Here is a 27,682-nt window from a genome sequence, read left to right as displayed (position 1 = left end):
TGAAATTGTGTTACCTTTCATCTTTTTCAAAACAAATTTCTTATTACATTAGGCTTACAGATACTCATAGTATCTGAGATTTCTACCATAAAAAGCTTGGAAGGACACAAGCATTCCTCACTCACTCTGAAATTAAATTCTAAAACAATGGAAGGCCTCCTTCTCCAATGCCATTTTATACTGCCTGCACTTAGTAATTGCCTTCTTTTTTAATTATTGTTTCCCAATCCCAGTGCTTAATGCTATGAACTGTAACTTCACATGCCAGTGATACTTCATTAACTGTCAGAAGCAAAGGTGGAGGAAGGCTCTATGTAGAAAAGCAGAAAGGTACCAAAGATAGCAGTCTTCCTAAGATCCTAATGGAGCACAGTTCACTGTCCTTGATGTTCTTTCCATTTGCTCATGGACTATGGATGTTATTTTTCATCCTTAGTATCAACTTCTCTTTCTTCTGGTAAAGTTATGAGAGTGCCTGCTAATTTTTTCTCTTCAGTCATGAAACAGTTTCTGTCTGAAGAGATCTGAGCATCCATTGCAGTAGCTGCATTTGTTTGTATCACCCTGGAGTTAAATTTGACATGAAATAAACTTTACTCTATGTGTTTTTCACAGTTACAAGTAACAACTGTTCATTACTTAGAAATGAAGAAAATTAAAATGAAAGAAAATAGAGTAAGAGGAAAAAAAATTGACTAGAAATATCATAAGCCAGGCTACCAGGAAGGGGCAGAGAGTGGACTGGGTAACATCAAGGAAGTATTCAGCAAAATCAACAGAAAATTACAAAACAATCATTGTAAATATTTTACTTTAGAGATCTTTGGTTTTCAAATATTGTCAAAGAGAGATTGTATTAGCAAAAAGCATCATAGAATGGCTTTTGTTGGAGAGGACCTTAAAGACTACCCAGCTCCAACTCCACTGCCATGGGCAATATCACCGTCCACCAGATCAGGCTGCCGAGGGACCCATCCAGTCTGGCCTTGAAGGCCTCCAGGGATGGAGCACCCATGTTGTCTCTGGGGAGTCTGCGCCAGCACCTCATCATCTTTTGAATAAGAAATATCTTCCTAACATCTAAACTAAATCTTGCCTCATTTAGTTTAAAACCATTCCCTGTGTCCTATCACTATCAAACCATGTAAAAAGTCCATCCCCCTCCTGCTTGTAAGCAAACTTCAAATATCATAGAATCATAGAATGGCCTGGGTTGAAAAGGACCATAATGATCATCTAGTTTCAACCCCCCTGCCATGGGCAGCGTTGCCAACCCACAAGACCAGGCTGCCCAGAGCCACATCCAGCCTGGCCTTGGGATGGCCTTGGGATCCTACCAGGGATGGAGCATCCACAACGTCCTTGGGCAATCTGTTCCAGTGCACGACCATCCTTTGTGTGAAAAACTTCCTCCTAACATCTAGCATCTCCTAACCTAAATCTCCCCTGTCTTAGTATAAAACCATTCCCCCTTGTCCTATTATTACCCTTGTAAACAGGCGTACCTGCTCCTGCTTATACGCTCCTTTCAAATATACTGAAAGGCTGCAATGAGGTTGCCCTAGAGCCATCTCTTTTTTAAGCTAAACAAGCCCAACTCCCCCAGCCTTTCTTCTTAGAAGAGATGCTCTAACCCTTTGATCATCTTTGTGGCCCTCCTCTGGACAGGTCCCAACAACTCTGCATCCTTCCTGTACTGGAGGCCTGTATGAATCCTTCTTTGTTTTCTGGCTCAAAGCTTGCTTCCTCAGGTATTTCTTGTGATAAGACTCTAGGAGATGAGAGGTGGGTGCTGCCGTGTGGCAATCAACATCACTATCTGGACAATTTACATTTGAAAGCATTTCTTTGGAACTGTTTGCCTTCGGCCGAAGAGTCAAGGGAATGCTCAGGACTGTTTACTGGCGGAAGATCTGTCCTGTGACCAAAGTCTGCCATGGGAGACTGGGGGATGATACCATCATATCTTGTGAAGGCAAGATACTAGTTGGCGTCTCCATACTCCCTCTTATCTGCTGGCAAGGCCAGGGAGATAGGAACAAAAGGAATTCCTGCTGAGATCCAAAAACCAGAAACTGCCATTCCAAAAGGCTGACTCAACCACTTTGGACTTATAAATAAGTTTGTGCTGCCATCATCGTCATCATCGTAGTGATGGTCACCATCCTCATCAACGGAACAATGCCCAACGGCCCACCTCTACTGAAGAGCAACGACTGAACCACAAACCACACTGGACCCGTGGTGGTGACTATCTCCCTAGCTCTCTCTTGCTTCCTATAGACACTCCTTGCTCCTATTTCCTGTCTTTTCTACTGCCCTTCTTCCTTTCCCCATCACCCTAATTTGTACCTATAAAGACTCCTTTGCTTCTATTTTCTATCTTTTCTATCCTCTTTCTTCCCTTCCCCATTACCCCAATCTGTAATAGTGTCCGTCCTCCCTTTCCCATCTTCCTGATTAACATTTGTAATAAACTGGTTGGACCAGCATTTGAACCGTTGTTTCTTAATCTCACTCTGGGTATACATATATCAAAGAACCTCCTCTCCCTCCTATAAATTAGAGTGAGACAAGGCCCCAGGCCTTAGCACAGTACTCCAGATGGTGCCTCACAAGGACAGAATAGAGGGGGACAACCCCTCCCTCTCTCTGCTGCTACCCCTCTGTTGATGCAGCCCAGGATACTGCTGGCCTTCTGCACTGCAAGAGCACACTGCTGGCTCACATCCAGCTTTCTATCCATGAGGACCCCCAAATCCTTCTCTGCAGGGCTACTCTCAACTTCTCCCATGTCTATAGATATATGTGGGATTATCCCAGCCCAAGTACAACACCTGCATTTGGCCTTGTTGAACCTTATAATGTTGTCTTGTGCCCACTTTTTGAGCATGTCCAGGTCCCTCTGGATAGCATCCCTTCCTGCTAACATGTCAACTGAACCAGCCAGCTTGGTATCACCACCAAATCTGCTAGGAGTAGACTTGATCCTGCTCTCTATGTCATTGACAAAGATGGTAAAGAGTACTGCTCCCCAAGACAGACCCCTGGGAGACACCACTTGTGACCAGCATCTGTCCAGGCATAGAGCCATTAACAAGAACCGTCTGGCCACAACCATACAGCCATTATCTTATCCAGCAAATTGTCCACCCTTCAAATACTGATTTCTCCAGTTTAGAGATAAGGATATGGTGCAGGACCATGGCAGAGGCCTTGCAGAAATGTAAGTAGATGACATCAGTTGTCCTTCCTTTTTCCACCAGAGCTGTCACTTCAACACAGAAGGCCACCAGACTGATCAGGCACAATCTGCCCTTTGGGAAGCCATGCTGACTGATCAGATCACCTCCACATCTCACACGTGCCTTAACATATCTAGATTCCTAATATCAAATCTACAATTGTGTTGTTGGGCTTTTTTCTTATTTTTTTGTTTATTATACCTCCTTAGCAAATCAGATTTTTATAGTGAACATTCACAAGAATTTTGGTAGTATACTTTCCCAAGTATTCTTTCTGTGTTGTACTCTTATCTTAAATATCTTCTCTGACAAGCACTCTGATGCTGTGATTGTCAACTATGAATATAAAAAACAACCTTCTTATTTTCACTGTTTTTATTAAGAAGTATCCCAATCCCACAAATAAATGTGTATCCAAGCAATACAGATGCCATGCAATGGATTTAAATGAGTTTAACAATTTAAAAATAAAATTTTTAAATTAGATGAGAATACCTTTGAAGATATTTACCAGACAAATGATCATTTCTTTCCTGAAGTTTTGACTGCTGCTTATCAAACACAACAAAATGCTTAAGTTCCTATATTCAAGTAGAAAAAAATATTTAAAGTAACCAAATACATTTATATTCATCGAAAAACAAGACTGCTATAGTGAAATGTTTGTGCAAATGTAATAGAGAAAGAACAGTATAAACCAGTAGTTAGATTGAACTGGTTTCTAAGATCAAAAAAATACTGCCAAAAAGAAGATAAACAAGAATGGGTGTCATTCTTAAAAAATAAAAATAAAAATAAAAAACCTTCCATAATATGGTTCAGATGTAGAGAGTATAATTTAGGACTTCCTACGATGACTAGACAGTCTATTTCAAAGTAACAGATTTCAGTGATTTTATAATCACAGACTTATACAATGAAGTGTAAATATGAGGAAGAGCAGGACTGCAAATCATTATTTTTGTAGACATTTTCATGGCATATGCCATGTGCAGAGCAATGTGAGCAATGCCTATTAAAGATGCAGTATAACTTAGGCACTCTTGGGATACAGAGAAGTTAGACTGCAGCAAGGAAATACTGCTACAATTAATAAACAGGTACGTTAAACACAAAATCTAATTGATTATGGAAAAAAGAATGAAGACTATTTTGCCTTTCAAACAAACATTAAAAATCCAGTTCCAATCTCTACATTTCATTCCTGTGCTGTGCTACAGGAATGTCATGGTTTTATGATTTTTGGTTTTCAGTATTCCACATCATAACATCATGTAATGACCTGGGAGTTAAAGAGTTAATGCTCCAGTTTTGGACACCTGTCCAGAGGAGAAGAAGAACTACATATCCCAGAGGACTTTGTGGTCAGAGAGGAGATATAACCCCTGGCAAGGTGACAAGACCTCCCCTTTTTTCCTTCTGCTCTCCTCCCTGCTTCTTGACCCAACTGCACATTGCACCTCAGCTTTATGGTGAGGCCTTTCCACCTTTCAGACACTCTCTCTCATTATATTTGATTTATTAGGTTCAATTCTAATTATATTGCATTATAGTGTGTTATCTTGTATTCCGATACTGCATTTAGTAAATTGGTTTGTTTCTCCTCAGATCGTTGCCGCTGTTTTTAATTATTTTGGGGTCCCCTGTTTCCCCTTTCTGGAGGCATGGATCTGTGGATCCCTCCACCCCACTAGTCATGGAACTAGGCTGAACAAGCCCTTAAACCATCAACAAAGAATCCTCATAAAACCAAGGAGACTTCAAAGTCCCTGAGTCCATACCAACCTCAAACATAGGCACAGTGATATGGTAGGTCCCATCTTTCAGAGAACCAATGTTCTCATGATAGAGGTGCAAACATTTGCAACCTGAAGAGGAGGGCAATGGTAACAAAAGAGACAATTTATAGCCAGGGAAAATGGGCTCCTGAAATCCTAGGGTAAAACTCAATCTGTATGTCATGCAATAAGAGTCCACTCTCCTTCAGAACATAGAACATTATCTTAATCTAAATGTGAGCTCATATTCTAATGGGCTGTTATTAATCAATACACTGAATTGTTTCCAGAGGTAATGGTTTTGGAAATGTGGTTTCTTAGTATTAAATAGTTAAGGAAACTACGATCATTATGGTAAGAGTAGCAACATGAGATTCAATGTTATAATTACATTCTAAGTTCTGAAATTATATGTCAGTTTTAATTACAGATGTTTTGCTTCAGTCTTCTTAATAGCACATATCAACAGCTGCCCTATAAATTTACAAATTGACTGTGAGTTGGCAATTTCAAATATTTCGGGAAAGACTTTCGGAATTTAAGGAGGAGATGAAATTCTCCCTCCATCATATTGCTGTAAAATTTCCTTCCTTAGGCTTGGTCTAAACTTATTGAATCACTTCAATAGATGAGCAAAATGCCACCCTGGAGATGGAAGCTATCAGGATATCCATCAATCACTGTAAATTTTGACTGTAAAAAAATGATTTCTATTGAATCATACTTCCTCCTAAGTTTCCTGTTTCCTGAATATATTTTGCACATCGAATATTCCCATGCCTATTATAGCATCCCTTTTATCAAATTCTGTCTGTGTGTCCCAACCTGCTTTACACTCCTATATTGGATTTTGTTGTGGGTTTCTTTGAGAAACATAAAATCTGCCTCACTGTTCAATGTTGTATTACTACAAACTCATTATCTGTGTCCAGCAGGTAAACAATATTATTTATCTGCATTCTCACTTACTTTAGGTGTAAATCTATCTTCCTTGTAGATTTGTCATGCAGACACGGTCAATTTAGCAAGCGACAGACAGAATGCTGTTTCTCAGCAAAATAAGTGCCCATTTCCCATCTTTGTACGAGTTTACTGACATCAGCAAGAGGCCTAGAATCTTCAAAAATTGTTTCAATCTTGCAATGAATTTAAAACCTTCCTCAGTTCCAGTTTGATTCTCTTACAGGGCACGTTCTCAGATATGCGTGAAAATAAAGCAAAGGAGGAACCATACCTTGGTGCTTGCCACTGGAAATTGAACTTTTGAGCACCTTGTAGCTGTAGATGTCAGCTTCTCTGCTGGTTTTGTAGGGACTTGATGGTTAGTGGGTGGCTGATTGTGCAGAACAAAAGACAGGCAAAGCTTCACAGTCTCCTTCAGAGCTTTCAGCTGTGACTCCTGGGGAAAATAAGAAATCACCAGTTCTCCAAGGTGTGCTATTATGAACAGAATTACTAGCTTCATCTGTCTGTATTAAAGCAAACATTTACAAACAGCAACTGCTTTTACTTATTTTTTTTATTTAGTACAAGAATTAAGGTTGAATAATATGGTTTTTATATGAATAAGTTACAGTGCATTAGGTACTAAGAAGTCCTTTCATTTTCCTGTTCATCCCTGCATTTTATCTGTATTGATTATTGCTCATAGTTATTTTATCATTAAAGGAAAAAATATGCAACCTACCAAACGTAACTAGTAACTAGATTCTAGCTTATAATAATTAGAAGAGAGAAGCAGATGTCTGCAAGTATTGCAAATAGACACAGACTTTGCATGTAATTTTGTTCATAATATTCAGAATAATTAGTAATTTTCCACATTCTAAAGAAGTATGTACATACATGTGCATGTTATGTTGTTGCACTGTAGAGAAGGTAAGCCATAGTCCTTACCACCTGTTAAGAGTATGACTCTACTTTAAATCAAGTTAAACCTTTTAATTGGTGAATGCTGTTCTCATGATTGCATGATTGTGTTTGTAACATGATCTAGAATACTGTCATTTTTCCGGTAGAAATACAGATAGATGTATTAACAAGTGCAGTGACCAGTTACTAAAAAAAAAATTGACAGATGAGCCCCTCTTTGTCAAGACAAACAACATAGCACAATGCTTAAATTATAAGGAAAATATGTCCGTTTTCAAAGATTACCATTTGAAAAATTATCTGCAAAAACATGCTGCCAAATTTGGCGCATATCAAGGAATACTTTTTAAAGTCAAAACAGTGGAATTGAAAAATGACTGCCACGTCAACAAAATTAAAACTCAAGCGGACTCTGTTGCAAAAATTAGTTATGTGGTAGCAAATTTGATTGCAAAAAAATCAAAACCATTTATTGATGGTGATTAATGTTTGGAAAGCATGGCACATATAACATGCCTGGATTAAAAAAAAAAAAAAAAAAAGAATTTTTCTAAAATCTGTTTGTCTCACCAGATAAACTGAAGAAAAGGGAAAATCTATCAAAAGAAATGTGGAGAGTAAAACAGCTAATTCCAAATATTGTGCTTTGGTAATAGATGAAAGTACTTCTGCTATAAATGCAGTTCAACTTGCCATTTTCATTTGAGGTATTGATGATGAATATAATGTCAGTACAGTAATGGCTGCTTTGGTGCCATTGAAATACACAACTAAAGTACTTTATTTGTATGGAGCTGTAAAAATTACATTCAAATGATTGTCTTTATCTCTTATCAACATCTGGTTTAGCTATTTATATCACCTCGGTGATGGTAAAAAAAGAGGGACTTACAAAATTAATAGATGATGTAATTGCCACCGGCAACTCCCATTTGATGAAATATCACTGCATCCAAGAAAATTTATGTGCAAAAGCACTAAAAATTGATAGTGCCATGCAAATCATTGAATCATCACCAGCACAAGTGTACAATTTAGGGAAACAACCAAAGATGCTGTTTGACAAAGTTCTCAACAACCTTGGATGTATTAGCTGTCTGTCAAAAGTAGTGTCAAGATACTATGCATGTCTTTTTTCATTTCTCTGGTTTGACATATCATCTACCATCTACGCAAAAAATATTTAAAAACAAATATTAAAAAGAGAAGCCTAATTATAATCACAGTTTGAGATTCAATCAATCAATTATTCATCTGCAAAACAGCTCATGTTCCAAAAACATGCACTTGTTTCTACATGGATCCCATTCATACTACACGTGCAAGCACTTTCAAAGCAGATAAGGCAAAGTCTTTACTGTGGTCATCTCCACGTATTTTTAGTTCATAGAGAAAAGCTCTCAGCCATGGCCCAAAAAGGTTTGTGGAGGCCTTGTCTGCATTTAGAATAAGTATGGACACTGCGTCTGACAGAGTTCTTTCACAACTTCACCTGTATGAACTTTGTTCTTTTCCTTTACTTACACCGCTCCATTTCCACGTCACCTTCACAGCATGTGAACAATGATGCCATCCAAGGACTTTCTCAATGATAATTTGCCAGAAGATTATTCCAGGCTTCTGCAAAGCCTACCGAATCATAACCTAGCCCTAAATTAAACTTCCATAATATTCAACAGGAAAGAAACATAGGGTAAGGGCAGTCAGTCGGGTATGCTGCAAATCCCCTTTTAGCAAGCAGACTGGTGGAAATAGTTCCAGGTATTCACAATGAACTATACATCTCAACTTCTGCAAGACTTCCACTTGTTTTTGCATAATAACACTGAAAAGTTCATAGCTGATAAACATGCTTACATCATGTTACACTTCTTACTTTATCAAGGGCTGCCTTTTCTTATTTGCCTTTTGCAACTGCTAGTTTCTGCTCTAGATCTGTTAGCTGTTGTGCCTGTGGGAATAAAGAGAAATCTGATGTCAATACATTGTATTTTTCTCCAATAACTTTTCATGCAGTGCCTGAAAGAGAGGGAGAGATTCTCAGTAATATATATGAATTGGATCAGAAATGCTTGCCAAAAGACCAGGCCTCAAGGGATGCTATTTTCCCCGCAGAAAAGATGTATTTTTATGTGGGACCTGGACTCAAATCTGCACCATTTATGTTAGTGCAAATTTACTCTTTAATTTCATTGTCAGTAGCACAAATAATTCCACACTAGGAAGTATTTTTAATTATATCACAGTATTATTTTGACTACATGAAAATTCTCAAAGTTTTAATTATTTTGCTCATTTACCTCATTTCTGTTTGTAATTTGACATGCTAATTTTTTTAATCACTGAGCTATAAACATCAGTGTAACTAGGTATAAATAAACTAGGAAACATTCAAACGTTCGTACATATTTGTCCCTTATAAGATGCTGGTACACAAGGTGTTAACTCCCAGTTTGTTTCTCCACTTTCTTCCCTTGAGATACAATAGGAAAAGTCAAGGGAATATCGAGCTATGCAGCTGCATGGTGAGGAAGTGGGGAGTTGTGCATTTGAAGTCAGCACCATGCACCAAAGCCCACATGTGGGAGGACTGCTGGCTTTTACACAGCTCTATGCTATTTGCCTGCAGGGTCCTTCGAGAGGAGATACCTCAAGAAATGTCATTGTTCAGAATTAGGCATAGGCTGTAGTGGCTGATAAAATGACAAAAGTCTGCCAGTATTTCCCTGATCATGTAAATAACTACTTACATTTTACAGCAGGATTATACCTCTATCTGTGGATCAATCAGAGCAGTCACATATTCATTAGTCAAAAACCTGTACAATGAGACAATCTTGCTTCAAAGCAGAAGTCATTTGCTCATATGAAGGGAAGTCCCTTGTTAATGCATTCCATAATTCCCACTGCAACCCATTTCTTAGAGCTGATACTATTCATGGTCTCACATACAAAAGAGAATGGACTGCTGGCTTGGCTCATCAGCATGCAGCACAGCAGCCAGTATTGAAAGAGTCCTTTGATCTCATTTTCTGCAATTTAAATGGAATAACCATAATGGCTGTTGAGGGGAAAAGAAGTAATTTTCGTGTAAGAATTTTCCTAGTGCTCAGCAACACTTATGGTTGCTGCTAAATATAGTACATAACACTGCCAATAAGCTAATTTCTTTGTTTGAAAGACTGAAAATAAAGTTTGGATTTTACACAGATTTTTTCTCATTCAATACAAGGACTGGGCAAAATAATATCTCACATCATTAACACTGTAATTATTGTTACATATTAAAATATTTTTTCCCACTACAGTTATACAGATTAATACACTCTCAGTGAATGAGGAACATTTGAAAAACAGTATATATAACTAGATAATTTTCATTGCCATTAAGAAGAAAATTATACAAAATAGCATTGCTATGATAGATGAGAGGCCAGGATGGCAGCTCTGATGGTGTGTTCTAAAGGCTTTGGATTACATAGAGGATGATGGATCATTGCTTGGTGTGAGCCAGACAGCTTCTCCATTCATGACCATCTGTGGAACACCCGAGCTGAAGATGCAAATTTCAGAGTATCTGCTTTTCTTAGGCACATGAATTACAGAGATGGCTGAAAATCTGGGTAGCTGATACGAGGCAGGTAACCAGAGCATCAGCTGCTTCCTTCACACCCGGGCAAAGTCTGCTGAAACATCATTCATTGTTCTCAGTGGAAATCCAGTCACATTAAAATTGAGTTTGAGGACAAGTAGTTGATTTGATTCCTGGGTATGGAAGTCATCCCAGTAAAAAGAATGAAGTAATCTTACACAGAATAATAACAATGCTCACATCAAGCAAAACATTTTCTGTTTATGGCAAGAAGGGTTTTCTTCCAGAGGACAGGCTAGTAAGGTCTTCCTATGGGCACCATTTATCAAATCTCACCTTTATTCTGTCCACAACGTAGTATTTCAGTGGATTAACTTTATCTGCATCTTTCATGCATATTTATTTTATTTCACATATTACTGAACCAAAAGGCCACTGACAAAGCAGAAATCATGTGATAATAAAATTTTGACATTAAAAACATTTCTGTTTTGGAATGGTGAACTGCTCACTTAAAAGTAGTGATGACTAGTTAAACTTAGTCCTTAAACAGCAGAATAATCAATATTTTTCTAAAGTGTTTCTGTACATGAAGCCCGAATTGTTATTAGAAGAGTTTCAGTGCTGCTTAAATTAAAAACATTTTTAATGAATCTGATCAATTTATGTAGTTTAGGCAGCTTATGAAGTACAAGTACAAAATGGCAGTAGGACTACACAAGGCCAGATTTCAAAAGGAGGAAAAGAACTTTGCAAAGCTTCGTCTGGGAAAACTTCAAAATATCTTTCCTCTTACGCATTCTTATAGAATCTAGACCTTCTGACAAAATTAAGATAAATCAATTTCTCATTCCCTGAAAGAATGCACTGAGCAATTTCTGTCTGTGAAGAGCACTTTTCCAGATCAAAGGGATGTTCTTACCTATATTCATCATGAATTACTCATTACACACAATGCCCATATTTAAATTATTCGAGGTGTAGTATTACACAAAAAGGAAAAAAAGGAAAAAGAGGGAAGGAAAGGAGGTCAGTAGGGGAAAAAGGGAAAAAAAAGAATTAAGAAAAAAAAAGAAAATCAAGAAGGAACAAGCATGATTTTCAAGGAGACTGATTTAAAATTTATTTTGAGTGATTAATTGAGACCCGAGTGAATTCTTAAATGAATATAAAAACAACATGAAAGCAATGTCTGTAGGTCTTTGTTCTGATAATTTGGAATTTTCAAGAATTTACAGTTATCATATTCATACTATATAGATTGCTGAATTATTTGAATTTCAACAGCATTGTAAGACACATTAGTGACATCAGAAGAAAAGAATAAAAACCTTAACTAATGGACTTTTGAGTACCTTTGAAGAAGTTCTAGCTTTTATTCTAACAAAGAGATCTTTTCTAACATCTTTCTTGGGATGAACATACCCAGAATAACTTAGGGTCAAGTTTCAGATGATATGAAAGACAAGACAGCCTGCCTACAAATAGAAAGACATTTATTTATTTATTTTTAAATTTACTGGATTCTTCTTTTTTGTTGCTTTTTCTTCAAGGGAACATACATTTGAATTTTAATTGGCAGTTCATTATAAATCTCTTCAACCTTTTTTTTTTCATACCAAGAATTCCTGCTTATTGAAGACATAATGATCCCCGCTTTATGAGAAAACATGATCGACTAATTGATATCTAGTGACACGCAAAATAGATGGGATATTTTGAACTCCATTTTAATTTACAGTAGACTTTAAATAACTGCTTAAAAATTATTTAGTGTATATATTTTCATTCTATAATTTACATTGTCTGAATAGGAAAACTTTTTAATTGGAAAACTGACTTGTGGAAATCAGACTCTATAGCCAGTAAAGATATAGAGCAGGTATGTGTTTATTGGTGACACGCGTACACCCTGGTGCAAGGGGGATCTTTCCATCTAACTTGCACACCATCCGAAGAAATCGTGGTATAGATACAGGTCAAACTAATACATAATCAGGAATTCGGATGCATATTCACTACATTCCCGAGAGCCCATTAGCATACAGTCCCTCCCCCCCTTGCGCGTGCGTAGTAGGTCGTGATGATGAAGGCTCGTAGTCTTCCTCGCGAAGGCTCATAGTCTTCCTCGCTGCAAACTTCTGACACTGAAGAGGGGGCATCCCCTGAACTTGTTTCAGCTTGCACTTCAGACATGTAATCACCTCCCTGCCAAATGTTTTCGAGCTGTTCTCCGGTCCTTATCTTTATGGCCTTCATTCTCCTTTTTATTCTGGACCTAGCGCCTGTGAAAGTGCTTGGAATCCCTTGTTTCCTAACACTCTCTACATAAACTATCTCTATTTGCCCCTTATGTCTACTTTGTGAAGCTGCTTTCTCTTTTCTTGCTATGAAGACCTTCTTTCTACACTGCAGGGACCTGATTTTGCTCTACAATTCCCCCCTTTTCTATAATCTAGCAGGACTTCTACCTGCTAGATTCTTTAATCTGTTCTATGTGTCCCAAAATAGGTCCCACTTTCCACCTTTTGCTTTAGCTCATGTTTCTTCCATATCTCGTATTCTTTTCTCGTATTTCGGCACAGGCAGGCAGAGCAATTTATCATCTCAAAGGTAAAACTAACAATCATTACTATGATGATACAAACTAGGAAGAGCTGCTTCAACCATCCTAGATTTGGTAGTCAGCTAGTAAGCAAGTTCCGTAAATCTTCCTTCCAGTTGGTGTCATCCTGACTTGCCCTATGCAGGACTTTCATTTGTTCCCAAATTTTCCTTAAATCTGTTACAGTTCTTAAATCCTTATTGACGTAAGCACAGCAACTCTGATTTAGTATTGTACATACTCCTCCTTCCTTGGCTGCTAATAGGTCTAATGCCATCCTATTTTGGAGTACTACTTCGGAGAAGAAGGATACCTCTTCTTGGATTGTCCATAATGCATCTGTTGTGGCATTCTCCACAGTTTCCATAGATGCAGAAATATATACTATAGCTTTTTCTAGCTGGGTAACTCCTAGAGCCAGGATAAGAGCTCTCAGAAAGCTGTGGTATCCCTTGTTATATATAGCTAGGAGGTTGTATGTACGCTTAGTTCTAATTCAAGGGGTCCTCAGGAGTCCCCAAGGGATTTCCTCATGCACCATGGTCTGGGGTATTAAGTATCCTGTAGTACAAGTCCCAGTCCAATTTAAAGGTAATGCCTTTCGTGCCTGGCCGTCTCCACATAGCCACCAGTATCCATGACGTAACTTACATGGCTTGGCCATATTTTCCTGATGAGTGAATGATGCTCCCATCTCTACAGTTCCGACTACGTTCTTATCTGAGACCCAGTGTGACTCCTTATTGATTCTAGGATCACAGCCCCCACCTTGGTTCCACCTTCCACCTTCACTGATCCCTGATACTGCCCTAGAATTTCCATATTCCCAAGTACAGTCTATGCCTGACAAGTTCCATCATCCAAACCCCACCCCACCTTTACCGTCAGTTTTTCTGTCTACAGAGATAGATCTAGTAAAGTTAATAACTAGTAAATCAAACTTAGGTCCCTTTTGTGACTTGTCTTCTATCCCAAACTTACACTTTCTGTGCTCTACTCAATCTGGAATAGTCCAATTTAGTGCCACTATCCCATAAACAGGCACTTTTCCCTCTCCTCTAGGGAAGGCAGTGCATATCCAACAAGATTGATTGAGAGCCTGGCCAATTTTATCAGTTATTTTTAAGTAGATATTCTCTTGACAAGCTGCTCCAATCATACTGACTATTATCAAAATCTTATACATGCTTTTGGATCCTGATTTTCAGTGGTCCGCTTTCTTCTGCTGTTCGCTGTGGTCCTGGTGCTTTCTTCAGGCGGGTATGACGTATCCACAGTGTAAGTCCCTCTACCTTGGCAGTGGTATGTGTGGTCAGGAGAATTTGGTATGTCCTTCCCACTTTGGTTCCAGAGGTGAATCTGAGAGAGAGGTTTAACAAAAACATAGTCGCCTGGCAATACATCATGCACTGGACCATCTAGGCCTCGTGCCCTGGCACAGAATACTGCTTGTTCAATTTTCTTTAATTACTTTGCCGAGCTGACCATATATTCACTCAACACCTTATCTCCCACCTGTATAGAGATTTCCTTTTGTACAGTATAAGGTCGCCCATAAAGAATCTCATGTGGGCTTAATCCTTCCCTGGTTCGGGGTTTAGTCTGAATTCTCGGAAATGGCAAAGGTAGTACCGGCGGCCAGTGAAGCCCAGACTCTTGGCCAAGTTTTACTATCTGTAATTTGATCAGGAGATTCATTTTTTCCACCTGTCCACATGACTGCGGTCTATAAGGTGTGTGCAATTGCCAATCAATTCCCAATAGTGTGCTTATTTTTTTTGGACCACCTTGGCAAAAATGTGGGCCTCGTTCCGATGAGATTGCTACAGGAGCCCCGAACCTTGGAATTAACAGCATGTAACACGATTTTCGTTACTTCCCGAGCCTTATTAGTCCTACAGGGAAATACCCCTAGCCATCCCAAAAAGGTATCAGTTAGTACCAACATACAGCGATACCCCCCTTTTCTTGCGAGTTTCAAGAAATCAATATGTCACTGTTGCCCTGGAAGGTTCTCTTTCCCTATAGGCCCACTTGAACCCCTTTCCTGGTACTAGGATCATACTTTGTAATGTCTGTTTGCCCAATACATTTTCTTATCCTCCCTTAGAACAAATTTCCATAGAATATCAATGGGCAAAACAACATGTCCATCTGTCAGCCTGCTCTCCTCCTTCTAAATCATTAATTAGATTGCTATCCTCTTTAAAATATTTTACAGCTTTTGACTCAGGTTCAGAAATTTTAAGTTTACCGTCTGGAATTAAAGCCCTCTTCAACTACCTGTTCTGCCACCTGATCCACCGTCTTTTCCCCAGTTTCCTGTACAGTGTTACCTTTCTGATGTTCTTTACAATATACTAGTCACGCTCTTTTGTAGTTTTAGATTATGCTGTTTTTCCTTATGTGTGAGCATTCCTTGCTCTTTTCAGATGGTGCTATGAGCGTGTAACATCCCAAATACATAATTAGAATCTGTTCATATATTTCAGACTCTTGTCAAGGCAGTTATTTCATCCTTCTGAGAGAAAGTCCCCACAGGTAATGGTTGTGCTTCGATTACCTTGTCAGTAGCAGTTACTGCATATCCTGCCTTACAGTTTCCTTGTCTCACAAAACTGCTTCCATCAGTAACCCAGGTGTCTTCTGCATCTTCTAAGGATTCACCTTTCAGGTCCGACTGGTAACAGTCCGTAGCCACAGTAGTTTCAAAGCAGTCAATACTGGTTCTCCAGCAGTTCCGCTAAGGAAAGATGCTGGGTTGACAATATTAGTTACAGTTATTTCTGCATCATCCTGCTGTACCAGGATGGCCTGGTATTTCAGGAACCTCTGGGGGTGAGAGCCAATGCCCCCTTTTACCTCCAATACAGTAGACACTGTATCAGATATTAAAACTGTTATTCTTTGGCCTAGTGTAAATTTACCAGGTTCTTGAATATTGAGCACTGGTGCAGCCACCGCCCTCAACCACTCTGGCCATCTCTTACTTACTTCATGAAGGGGCTTTACCAACGGTCCATAGCTGTGTCTCCATAGTTGGCACCCTCCTGTTATTCCTGAGAATGTACGGAGTTCCTTGGCACTTTGTGGCTCAGGGGTGTGGCAGATGGCTTCTTTCCTGGCAGTCCTTAAGGTTCAAACTCCAGCTGTAATCTCCTATCCCAGATACATCACTTGTCGTTGAGTTATTTGTGCCTTCTGTTGAGAAACTTGATAATCATTTAAACAAAGAAGATCAGCATACTCATAGTCCATTTCACACAGTCCTCTTTGTTTCTGTGGCATCCACATGTTGCAGTAAAGTTCCACTGTGGGATGGAGGAACCCAAATCTCAGGCTCACGAGTTGACCAGTTCTCAAAAATCACTGGACTGTTCTACAACCCTGGGTAGCACTGTCCAGCTTAACTGAGTCTTTTTGTCCCGAAGTGAGGCTCTCCTATTCAATGGCAAATAACCCTAGGCTTCCATTGGCCAAACTAGGCATAAAAGGCATCCTTCAAATCCAGAAGGTAAACTCCACCTACTCATTCCCTACCTTAGTTACTAAACTGTATGGATTTGCCACCACAGAGTGTATACATTCAACAATTCTATTACTTCCTCTCAAATATTGTACTAAACTATAGCACTTACTATCGAATTTTTCATCGGCAAGATTGGAATATTGTATTTGGATTCACATTCAGTTAGTAATCCAAAATCGAAAAGTTATCTATTTTTCTTTTATCCATCTACAGTTGCATATCCTCAAAGGGCACTGCTTAACTCTGACTGGGCTAGACCTAGCTCTTGCTTTTAGGGCTGCATTTTTTTCTACCAGGTATCCCTGGTACCCACACTACTAAGCATACTTTATTTAAGATTTCTGTAACTTCTGGAATACACAATTGTTTTCCAGTTTGTGTTAAAGCCAGAATTACAATTTTCAATCAGTTAATATTGTTTGACCCTTAGCTCCAGTTTTATTGAATTTAATCTCTGCATCCATTTGTTCTGATATGTCTTGCCAGAGTAACGGTTTTGGACAACGTGGCATGTACAAGAGTTTATGTATTCCTACTTATTTTCTCAGCCCATATTTAGTTGATCCCAAAAGGTAAGCTTTTTCTGTTGGGCAGCCGCTCCTACTACTATTGCAAAATCATCTATGGGTTGTACGAGGCCCCCGTACCCACCAGAAAATAAACCTCTATCCTGCTCTCCTAGCTGCAGTTTAACCAGTGGATTTGCTAGGAATAACTTCCCAGGTTCCCATCATTCAGCTTTTGCCATCAGAGACTGTTGGATTTCTCCACCAATGTCTCATTTCCCTGCAGTTTGCACACTGCTTTCAGTCCAGCAGGGGTGGAACCCTCCATGGGCTCTTACAGGCCCCTTCCTTTACCTCTCTCTAAGGGGACCTCTGGGTCCTAAGGCTCTACTCTAGCAGTGCAACAGTAAAAGCTGTTGCTATTCGCAATTTCCTTACTATCTCTGTTTCTCAGATAGTTTTTTCTTCATATTGCTCACCCTCTTTGGTTCTGACAACCCTGTTACACCTTGCTCATCTTTGCGTTCCTCAGCCTGCGTCCTCAAACTTTTCACTTTCCAAACTCTCATCATTACATAAAGTACTAACGTAACATTTCAGTTTCACCTCCTCCTCTCCAGAGGTTTCCAGTGCTAACACTGAAATTTTGGGTTTCCTTGATCTCTGCAGATGAAGCTATTCTCCCTTCGTGACCCATCCTCTCCACCTCCCCCATTCGCAAGAAACGCTGTTTACAACAGCAGTCTGACTCCGGCACTCTCACTCCGAGAGTTGTGCTTGCAGGGGAATGGTGTGGGGGTTTGCTCTCATGCCAGTGCAAATAAACTCACTTTCTCTTTAACCCTTTTCCCTTTGTCCACTGTTCACTGTTCACTCTTCACTGTCCTCAGTTACACTTCCACATACCCTCAGTCATGCTTCATTATACCATTAACAATTACACTTACTTATACCATCAGAACTGTTAGTCCCATTCCCTTCAGAACCCACAAATTAAACAATACAGTTCTTCAGTTTCCACAAACACCCAGTACTAAGTATCGTGATTAGAGCACTCAATTATAAAAACTGTTAATGTTACTTCATTTACCTTCCCTCCTTAAGAATATCAGTAACTATAGGAAGGCATTATATTTTAGGGTCTCATTCCAATCATCTTCTAACTTATATATTAACCACCATTCCTCAACAATTCCCCCTTTTTCTTTTTGTACGAGCATCTTTTTCTTTTTGTGTTAGCTTTTCCACAGGGCACATTATGCAACAATAAGCAAGACAAAGCACAATTAGAAGGATAATGATAATTAGTAGCCAGCGTAAGCCTTCTCTGACAATCCCAAGTAGCCATGGCAATAGGCCGCCAAATTGATTGCCTAGCCAGTCATCAAGCGGATTCTTATTTGTATGTACCTTTTGGGTATGCTCCTTCATTCACTGCAATTGTTTATGTACAAAATCACTGTGGTCTGACAAATTGAAACAACACATCCCTTCAAAATCCCAACACCCATGTCCCTGGGCCAAAAGCAAAAAGTCAACAGCCGCACGACTTTGCAAGATAGCATGCTTCATGCATGTCCTCTAACAAAGCAACTAAAATCAGGGAAGTCTTGTTAGATTGCTTAATCGTCCAACAAGCAAGCTTTTCTATCTGCCTTAAAGCTTGATCCACAGCCACTTCTGGCGTGAAAAAAGAGTAAAAGATTTGTGCCGTGGCAGAACAGAGTTCTACCTCATTATTACAATCGGGCTGTAGTTACCCGTGGAGCGCCGCTGCCTAGTTTTTGCCATCAAGCTCTTTGATATGTTGAGCCATTGCTGTTTCTCACAGCATGTTGCCACCGCTTCTTATGACTTTCGTCCTGCATCCGTGAAAACTACTGCATGTTGCAGCGGTGCCCTACTTAATTTTTGTATCACTAACCGCCGCTGCTGTGTCTTCCGCTGAAGAACTGGCGATGCAAGAGGGCGTACTAGCACCCGAGCTGAGGAGGCTAGATGCCAACTCAGTCTAGATCTGTATATATCAGTCCAAGTCCGTGCGTTTTGTAGGTAGATATATTGTTCCAGGTTCTTCCCCTGCAATGCTGAGTACTCGTTTGCGTCCCTTATGAACCAATTCTGCCAAATATCAATCATCTGCTGTATCATGGTCCTTTGTTGTAGAGTTGTGCATAGCCATTCCAACACTCTAATGTCCACCTGCACCCCCTTTTCCTTTTGCACAAGCCAGGTTGTATGAATCATATCTTGAAACATTTTTTGCGAGCATTAGAATAAGCAAAGCACGATTATCAGCTCACCAATCACTATCTATAAGAATACACTAGAATTATGTTACACACTTCTACAAAGCATTCCATAGTAAACAAAAAGTAAACTAACAGTAAAGACTAGATAAGGTGCCTTGTAAAATACAAGGTGTAATCAGTATGATTACAATGAATATAGATCATAATAAACATAATAAACTTCCACCATCCACCCATCGGAGGGTAACATTCAGATTCTTAATTAAGCTTGTAGAAAGGTTGCTAATAGGCAGTCTACTGTCACATCTACTCCTGGTATAGCTAACAAACTCATGAAATAATTCCATTTGTTTAAGCACAGGAAGAGCTAGCAAACATGTCTGAAATGGGCTACTAATGGACTGTAGGCTTAGACAAAATTCAGCTGGTAAACAGAATTGGCTCATGTTACCCAGACATTCGTCCGAGGCTTGATCATGTGAATTATTGTGCTTGTTTGACTCAGCAACAGATGACTGTTAAGAGCGAGTCCAGTGAGCCACAGTGAGTGAGTCCTGTGAGTCCACAGTGGACCTGTCACAAAAATAACCTCAGACTTGATACAGAACTCGAGCTGAACCCATCCATGTCCTGATTTCAAATCGCGACACTAGGAAAAGATTCTGTGTTGTCAATATCAGTTTTTATATCATCTTGCTCTTCTGCAATTGCTACCGTTCTTCCCAATTTCTTTCTTCCTGTACAATCCCTGTTTCTGCATACTTTCCAAGCCCTCTCAGTTAATTTGTCCAGTTCCCTTACTTCAATTCCTTTAATTTGTATATTATCGGGACAAAACAGACATTCGCACTCTGGGTAGCAAAAGACTTTAGGAGTTGAAAGCAAGTTCAGCAGACAGGCAGGGAGAAAACCGAAAGATTTTAATTATTTGTAACCAGACTGACCCTCTCAACAGGATCACAAGTTTTCTAGCTTGTACACCTGGCATGGGTATGAGCAAACTCTATAAAGACCACTAGCAAGCCCCACCGAACCTGAGGTGTTTAGAAAGCGGTTAAGTGACAAGGAACCATGGGATTGTGTACGACAAAGGAGCAGAAGGCGGATTGCCAAATGGTGACAGATTCCATCAACAATGTATGGAACCCGATTTACGTTGCTCCAACCGGGACAAGTCGGGGGAGACGATCCCCACAGAAGGAGGTGAGCGCCAACATCGAGCTGCATCTCGAGAAGGATTGGTACCACAGCAAGTGGGGAGCAGGGTGTGGTGGGTGGCAAATCACAGAGCAGCTGGTGTCGGAGTACTGCACCGAGATGGAAGAACCTGGTGGCTCCATCCTGGTCAGGAAGAGTGGGACATACGTCAGGGACTAAGTTCTGTCCGTCTGGTGGGATGGAAAGGTGCAGCATATCCGCATCCATTGGCGGCAGGACGCCAACGTCCATAGGTTCTTTTTAACGGACACCCTAATATTAGTCAGCCTCTGCGACCTCATCACCCACTACAAAGTGTTGCCTCTGAGTTGCAATGGACTCGAGATGAGCTAAACAGAGCTGGTGCCTCGGTCCAATGCAAGCAGCAACGTGAACTGGAAGCCATGGGACGGCGCAAGAGAGACGAGCCCAGCATCAGCGCCATGGACGTCAGGGCAGAATCGAAGATCCAGCACTGCTGTACGCATTGACAAGAGGGTCATGTCTAATAGGGCACGTGACCAAGTGCATATTGACCATGTTCATCGCACACAATAAAATTTCTTGTTCTGCACTAACTAGGAGTCTGGATCCAATTGCCACAGGTAATCCTTGTTGTTATTTCTCTTCCTCAAATTGTATGAGGACCTTTGGACAGGATTTCAAAAGGACATAGAAGGGTTTTACTAGTATTTTATAGTTGTCTTTCTTGTTGGGTAGTAGCTCCTACTATGACTGCAAAATCATATATGGGTAGTAAGAGGCACCCATACCCACCAGAAAATAAACCTGTTTATCCTGCTCTTCTAGCTGCAATTTAACCAGTGGACTTGCTTGGGTAAACTTCCCAGGTTCCCATCATACAGCTTTTGCCATCAGAGACGGTTGCATTTCTACACCAGTGTCTCAATTCCCTGCAGTTGGCACACTGCTTTCAGTCCAGCAGGGGTGGAACCCTCCATGGGCTCTTACAGGCCCCCCCTACTTCTTTCTGAGGGGACCTGTAGTCCTATGTCACTGCTGAAACACTGTAACAGTAACAGGTGTTGTTATTCCTAAGTTCCTTAATATCTCTGTACCTCAATCAGTTTTTTCTTCATATTGCTCACCTCTCTTTGGTTCTACATCCCTGTTACACCTTGCTCATCTTTGCCTTCCTCAGCTTGCATATTTCTCAAACTTTTCAGTTTCCAAAGTCTCATAATTACTTAAACTACTAACGTAACATTTCAGTTTCATGTCCTCCTTTCCGGAGACTTCTAGTACTAACACTGGAATTTTGGGTTTCTTAGATCTCTGCAGACGAAGGCTATTCTCACTTCCCGCGCCCTATCCTCTCCACTTTCCCCCTTTGCAAGTAATGCTATTTACAACAGTAGTCTCTGACTCTGGCACAATCTCTGAGAGTTCTGCTCGCAGTGGAACCGTGCGGGGGGGTCGGGGGGGATGTTGCTCTCATACAAGTACAAATAAACTCACATTCCCTTTAACCCTTTTTCTTTGTCCACTATTCATATCCTCTGTTATTCTTCCATGTACCCTCAATCATGCTTCGGTTTATCATTAGCAATTAAACTTACTTATACCATGAAAACCGTTGGTCCCATTCCCTTCAGAACCCACAAATCAAAAAGTAGATTTCTTCAGTTTCCATAAACAACTAGTACTTAGTCTCGCGATTAGAGCACTCAATTATAAAGACTGTACACATTACTTCATTTACCTTCCCTCCTTGAGAATAACAATAACTATATGAAGGTATGATTACAAAATTCTTATTGATTCCTAATTTCCTCAAAGTTTCCACAAACCCTTACATAATACACAATGCTGATGATGTCTTTTAGCTCGAATCTTAATAATGCTAGTACATTAGTCAATTAGTTGCAAGTCCTACCCCAGCCGGCACCCTAACCCTTGAGCTCACGTAACTCGGGGGGTGAGCAGGCACACGCTCCTTCATACCCTGCGTAGGACGTTTCCTCACACCTTACATGCACCCCCCTTTTCTATACACATACCTGATCCGCCTATGGATGGTCCTTGTCTGTCCCCGCAGTGATCGGGTGAGGAAGGGAGACCTTCCAAGAAATCTTGGTGTGCTCCAAAGGTGTCCCCTCTCTCAACCGATCCCGCAGCTGAACAGAGCGGGTCCATTCTCGTTGCCAAATTGACTTGCGGAAATCAGACCCTATATCAGGTAAGAATATAGAGCAGGCAAGTGTCATATTGGAGTTGGAGTTCTAGCACATCCGTTACAGCAGTACTCAGTGTGGGTGTGACTTCATTCAGGCCACGGTATTCTACAGAAAGGATATCATGATATTCCAACTGAGGGACGTGGTCATTTGACATGATGAGGATGGGTTGGAGTTGGACTTGGTGATCTTACAGGTTTTTTCCAAACCTCTAAAAAGACACATCCATGTTTTCACTGAAGCAGTGATCTCTACCAAAGCAGACTAAACACATCACCTCTCCAGAGAAGGAAAGAGGGAAGAAAAAATAGCTCACATCTGAGAATTGTTAGGAGACTACTAATGGTTCTTTTTTTCCGTGCCATTTGAAAATTTTACTACATTGTATCTCAATAAAATTCAGGTCTCTACTTCTCTTCAACAACTTTATCCTACAACACAAAAGCATTAATGGCTAAAAGCCGCAGTAGGGTTTTTTTGGTACTGTGTTTCTTTTTATTTTCCATCCAGACTACTAGAAGACTTTAGAGACTTAAAAGTATAAACTAAGCTCAAAAGTATAAAGATAAAAAGTATAAAAGCTCAATAGAAACACATTCTGGCAGTTTTCATTCCCTCCATTTCTGCGAAATCTTAGTATTAATATCATCATATAGATGCACATCGCGCTTTTCAAAATTAACACTCCTCCCTGGCCACACTTCTTTAGATGCAGCCGAGGATATGGTTGGTTGTCTGGGCTGTGAGGGCACATTGGCTCATGTCCTGTTTCCCATTCACCAGTACTCCCAGGTCTATCTCAGCAGGTCTGAGCTCAATCCTTCCATCCCCCAGCTTGCACTGGTAGTGAGGGTTGCCTCAACCCAGATGGAAGTTCTTCCATTTGGATTAGTTGAACATCATAAGGTTCACCTGGGCCCACCACTCAAGCCTGACTAAATCCCTCTAGATGGCATCCTGTCCCTCTGACGTGTTAATTGCACCTCACAGCTTGGTGTTATCAGCAAACTTGTTAAGGGTGCACTTGACTTCATTGTCCATGCCACTGATGAAGATATTAAAGAGTACTAGTCCCTGCACTAATTCCTGTTTAACACCAATTGTCACCAATCTCCATCTAGGTATGGAGCCATTGACCACCGCTCTCTGGACTTGATCTTGCAGCCGTCTCTTTGTCTGTTGAACAGTCCACCCATCAAATTCATATCTCTCCATTTTGGAGAGAAAGATGTTTTGGGGTACTCTGCCAAAGGCTTTACGAAATCCAGACAGATGACATCAGTAACACTCCTCTTGTTCACTAATGCAGTGACATCATCATAAAAGGTCACGTTGATCTGTAGCCACACAGAAAAGTGGTTTAATATTCTGATGCTGACATTCTGTAATATGTAGCACATATATTATCTCCTTGAAAAAGCAGCAGAACATCAACTGTGGACGACGATTCTATGCAATTCAGACATCATTAATTCAAGACATGTTTCCTTTATCTGCTGGCCTTCTGAGGCATGAGGAGAGAATATGTTCAAGCCAAGAAAATCACTTTGTCTCAGAAAATTATTTGAAGCAATTCACTTCAGACATTTCATCTGAGGTCCGACAGCAATAGTTTGTTGTATAAAAGACATATCTGGTTCTGCCTCCCCTTGATGATTAGCGCAAATGAAATCATTCTAATGTCCAACTAATCACTGCAGCCTTTCTCTATCATGGACATTCTATAAAAATCATCAACAGAAGCAACAACAACAAAACCCAAATGCAACCATCACAACAAAATACACTCCTAAACAAAAAAAACTCTGGACTGTACTCAGCAAGACTGCCAGAGCCAATTGCCAAGATGAATACTCTTCGCTATTTCCTGTTAACAAAAGCGGCTCATTGAGCTTTTTTGAGGGAAAATCAGAAGACAGCAATTGACCAAAACCAAATATCTGCGTGTGTATATCAGAATATCTGAACATACTGGAATCCGTTTTGCTTTGCATATTAGTTTTATATTTCAAGATGATGACAAACAGTTTGATATAGCAAAAAACAGGCTGAAAGCTTTAATCCCAGCTGTGTCTGCACAGACCTTCATTTTTCTAAGAAAGATAAATTGAGTTTTCTGCAATCTAGTGTGTGACGGTTTTTAGAAAAAAAAACTTATACTCCGCTTAGCTTCAGCCTTCTCTAATCCAAAGTTGTTACTTTTATCTGAAATAACTGAAATTTTAAACACACTAAAACACACATCTAAATGTTAATGTTCAGACAGTTTACAAACATGCACTTCCACAGGCAATAAGACAAAAAAAAACAAAATAACTACTTTTTTTAGAAGGAAAAAAAAGTAATCAAATGAGTATTAATTATAAGATTACAACACAGTGCTAAATAAAAATGTATGCAGTCCTTTAGGTGAATGTTTTAGAAAGCTAAATGAAAAAAAACCTCCCTCAACCTCTCATCACTCTGAGTGAATTCTCCTGTTAGAGTAATAAACCAATGCACGGGGACAACTGTTTTTTTCTTCAGTGTATTTTCTCTTTTGTGATTTCAAGAGACCAGGGTCATTTATTTTCCTTACCCCTGAGTAAAGATAATCACGAAAAAATGATACAAGTATCTATATATTGGACAGATGTAATTTGATGAGATTTTCAATCTCACTTTTCCATTCATTTCAAGTGGACTTTCATACGGGAAAGAAAAGGCCATTTCTAATTCTTTCCATGTTTTAATTAAAAACATAGCAGCAGGTTGAAGGCAGAATCCCATTTAACGGAACGTGTATCTCAAACAAGTGTTAGCTGCCTTTTCAGTGCAGGATTATCTACAGCAGAGTCCTGACTACTCTTTAGTTTTTCCCTTTGCATGAGTGCTCCAGGGAAAATTTGGGGAATCAGCAAAGCAGAGTCCCTCCTTAGGTAGATATCTGCCTTGAAGCTCCTCTCCCTCATACATTTGACATTTGTGAACAGAAGGCTGAAAAGAAACAGAAACTGCTGTGAGCTGCAGGTTAGGAGGAAAACAGTAATAAAAACCCACTGACAGCCCTAAGATGATAAGACAAGGTTAATGAAAACTCTGACCACAACCATGCATTTCTGACTTCTATGGAACCAGACTCTCTCACTGCAAGAGTGAAGAGTCACAGTGGTCACATTCAGCCCTACGGCCTCCCTTTTCCCTGCTGTACCAGCAGCAGGAGGTAAAATACTGTAATAAGCAGGCTTTAGATCCTTGCACATTTGCATCTCTGAATTGTCAATATTTGTATTAGAAAATAAGTGACATATTTATGATAGGAGGAGGGCAGCATATGACTAAGGCATATGTGTATGCTGCTGTCTGAGGAATAATATCACTCAGGTTAACTATTAATATTAATAGTCTGTGTCTCGTGAATGCTCTAAGAAGCAGTACCCGGAGTCTTGCTTTTACAAAACTTTCAGCCACTATGTTTAATTTTTTGAAAGCAGCAGTCTGCAAGTAGAATCTAAAAATATCAAAAACATACATCTGTGGTTTCAGAGCTGTTACCGTAATATCTTTCAGTTGGGAAATAGACATCTCTGGGGAAGTTCTTCCAGATTGATTCACAAATTACACACTCTTTCCACCATTGAAGAAAGGCAGCCTGAATGAATACACGTGTCTTCTCAGAAATAATGGTGGAAACTTCCTAAGGGTCTTTTATTGCCCGAATAAGCTCATTACTTATACAAATGTACAGGGTATACACGGCAACTTATAATTGGTTAGCATGCAGAAATCATGCATCTTGCTCGCTAGCTATTCGAACAGCATTAATCATCACACGGCTTTTTTCACTATTCTTCACATTCCACCTTCTTGATCTCTTCCCAGGCTAGCTATCCCCTTATCTTAACTGAAGTTTCAGTTTTTCTTCCTGCTTTGACAGCTTTAAGGTCTCACAGTCTGGGTTGTGCACACAGCACTCGAGCTCACAAATCCTTGCTCCCTGAGCCACTCTCTTACACACCATCCTAAGTGCACTCCTATGCCTCGGTAATAAACACTGGATTTATTACAGGGGCTCCTTGCCCCTGTACTGGTATTTGTAAAGAATACAAAGTGATTGTCAGAAGTACAATAGCATGTTAGGATATTCCAGGATTTTCTAAAATATTATTTTACATTCAAACATACTACTCTGATGCTATCACCAGTACAAGAAGATTTGAAGGGTGAAACTTCTTGCAGGGACACGGTTCACATCTTGAAACAATGCAACGCTGGCTTAATCTTTAAAATTGGTGGAATATATCTGAGCTTACTTAGGCCTTGTTATGAAAATCAAGGTAGAAATCTACCACCATAAGTTACGTGTAGCAAAAAAATAAACCACAAAGAATCCAGCTGGTGTGAGATCTTCCTTGCAATGAACTGGCCAGGTTGCATTGTCAGGGTAACTGTGCTCCCTGTAACCGGTGTGCAATTGATCAGTAAACATATCACTTCATAACACAAATGTAGGCTTAGGACAATTTGCATACACTGTTAGGGGTATTCTTACTCCACTGGCATAGAACTCTATTCAAAGCTCCATTAACCTCTCAATATTTCCTAAACTTCATTCAATGAGATGAAAAGTAGTCAGGAGTAGGATCTAACTCAGAACAAAACACTGATATTTTGTGAATCATTAACGCTATTCCTTCCTGAATCATGATATGGAATTATTTTTGCTAGGATTCTTCCTCTTGGCAAGGACAAAGAATCATTATTTGCAGTGGGCGCTATGGAAGCAAAATGTGACGTATCTTTTGGGTCAATCTTTATTGTTAAGAAACAGTCCTTCAAATCCAGTACGAGGATGTGCCAATTTTCTGGGATCATGGCTGGATTCGGGAGTCCAGGCTGTAGTACTCCCATAGGTTGGATTTGAGCGTT

The 27,682-nt window shown here is 39.9% G+C and overlaps 1 long non-coding RNA gene across 7 annotated transcripts in view; it reads right to left on the bottom strand.

Moving 5' to 3' along the window:
• Positions 1 to 27,682, bottom strand: part of LOC112532481 — a 99,089-nt gene that overhangs the window by 34,446 nt on the left and 36,961 nt on the right. For all 7 annotated transcript variants that reach the window (XR_003075278.3, XR_003075276.3, XR_006939366.1 and 4 more), the window contains 2 exons: positions 8,772 to 8,846; positions 6,258 to 6,422 (listed from right to left, as the gene is read on the bottom strand). This is a non-coding gene — a long non-coding RNA (uncharacterized LOC112532481). The remainder of the gene's footprint in view (positions 1 to 6,257; positions 6,423 to 8,771; positions 8,847 to 27,682) is intronic.

The sequence above is a fragment of the Gallus gallus genome, chromosome 5 (assembly GCF_016699485.2).
Source record: "Gallus gallus isolate bGalGal1 chromosome 5, bGalGal1.mat.broiler.GRCg7b, whole genome shotgun sequence".
Lineage (NCBI taxonomy): Eukaryota > Metazoa > Chordata > Aves > Galliformes > Phasianidae > Gallus > Gallus gallus.
This window is presented reverse-complemented; position numbering and strand designations above follow the sequence as displayed.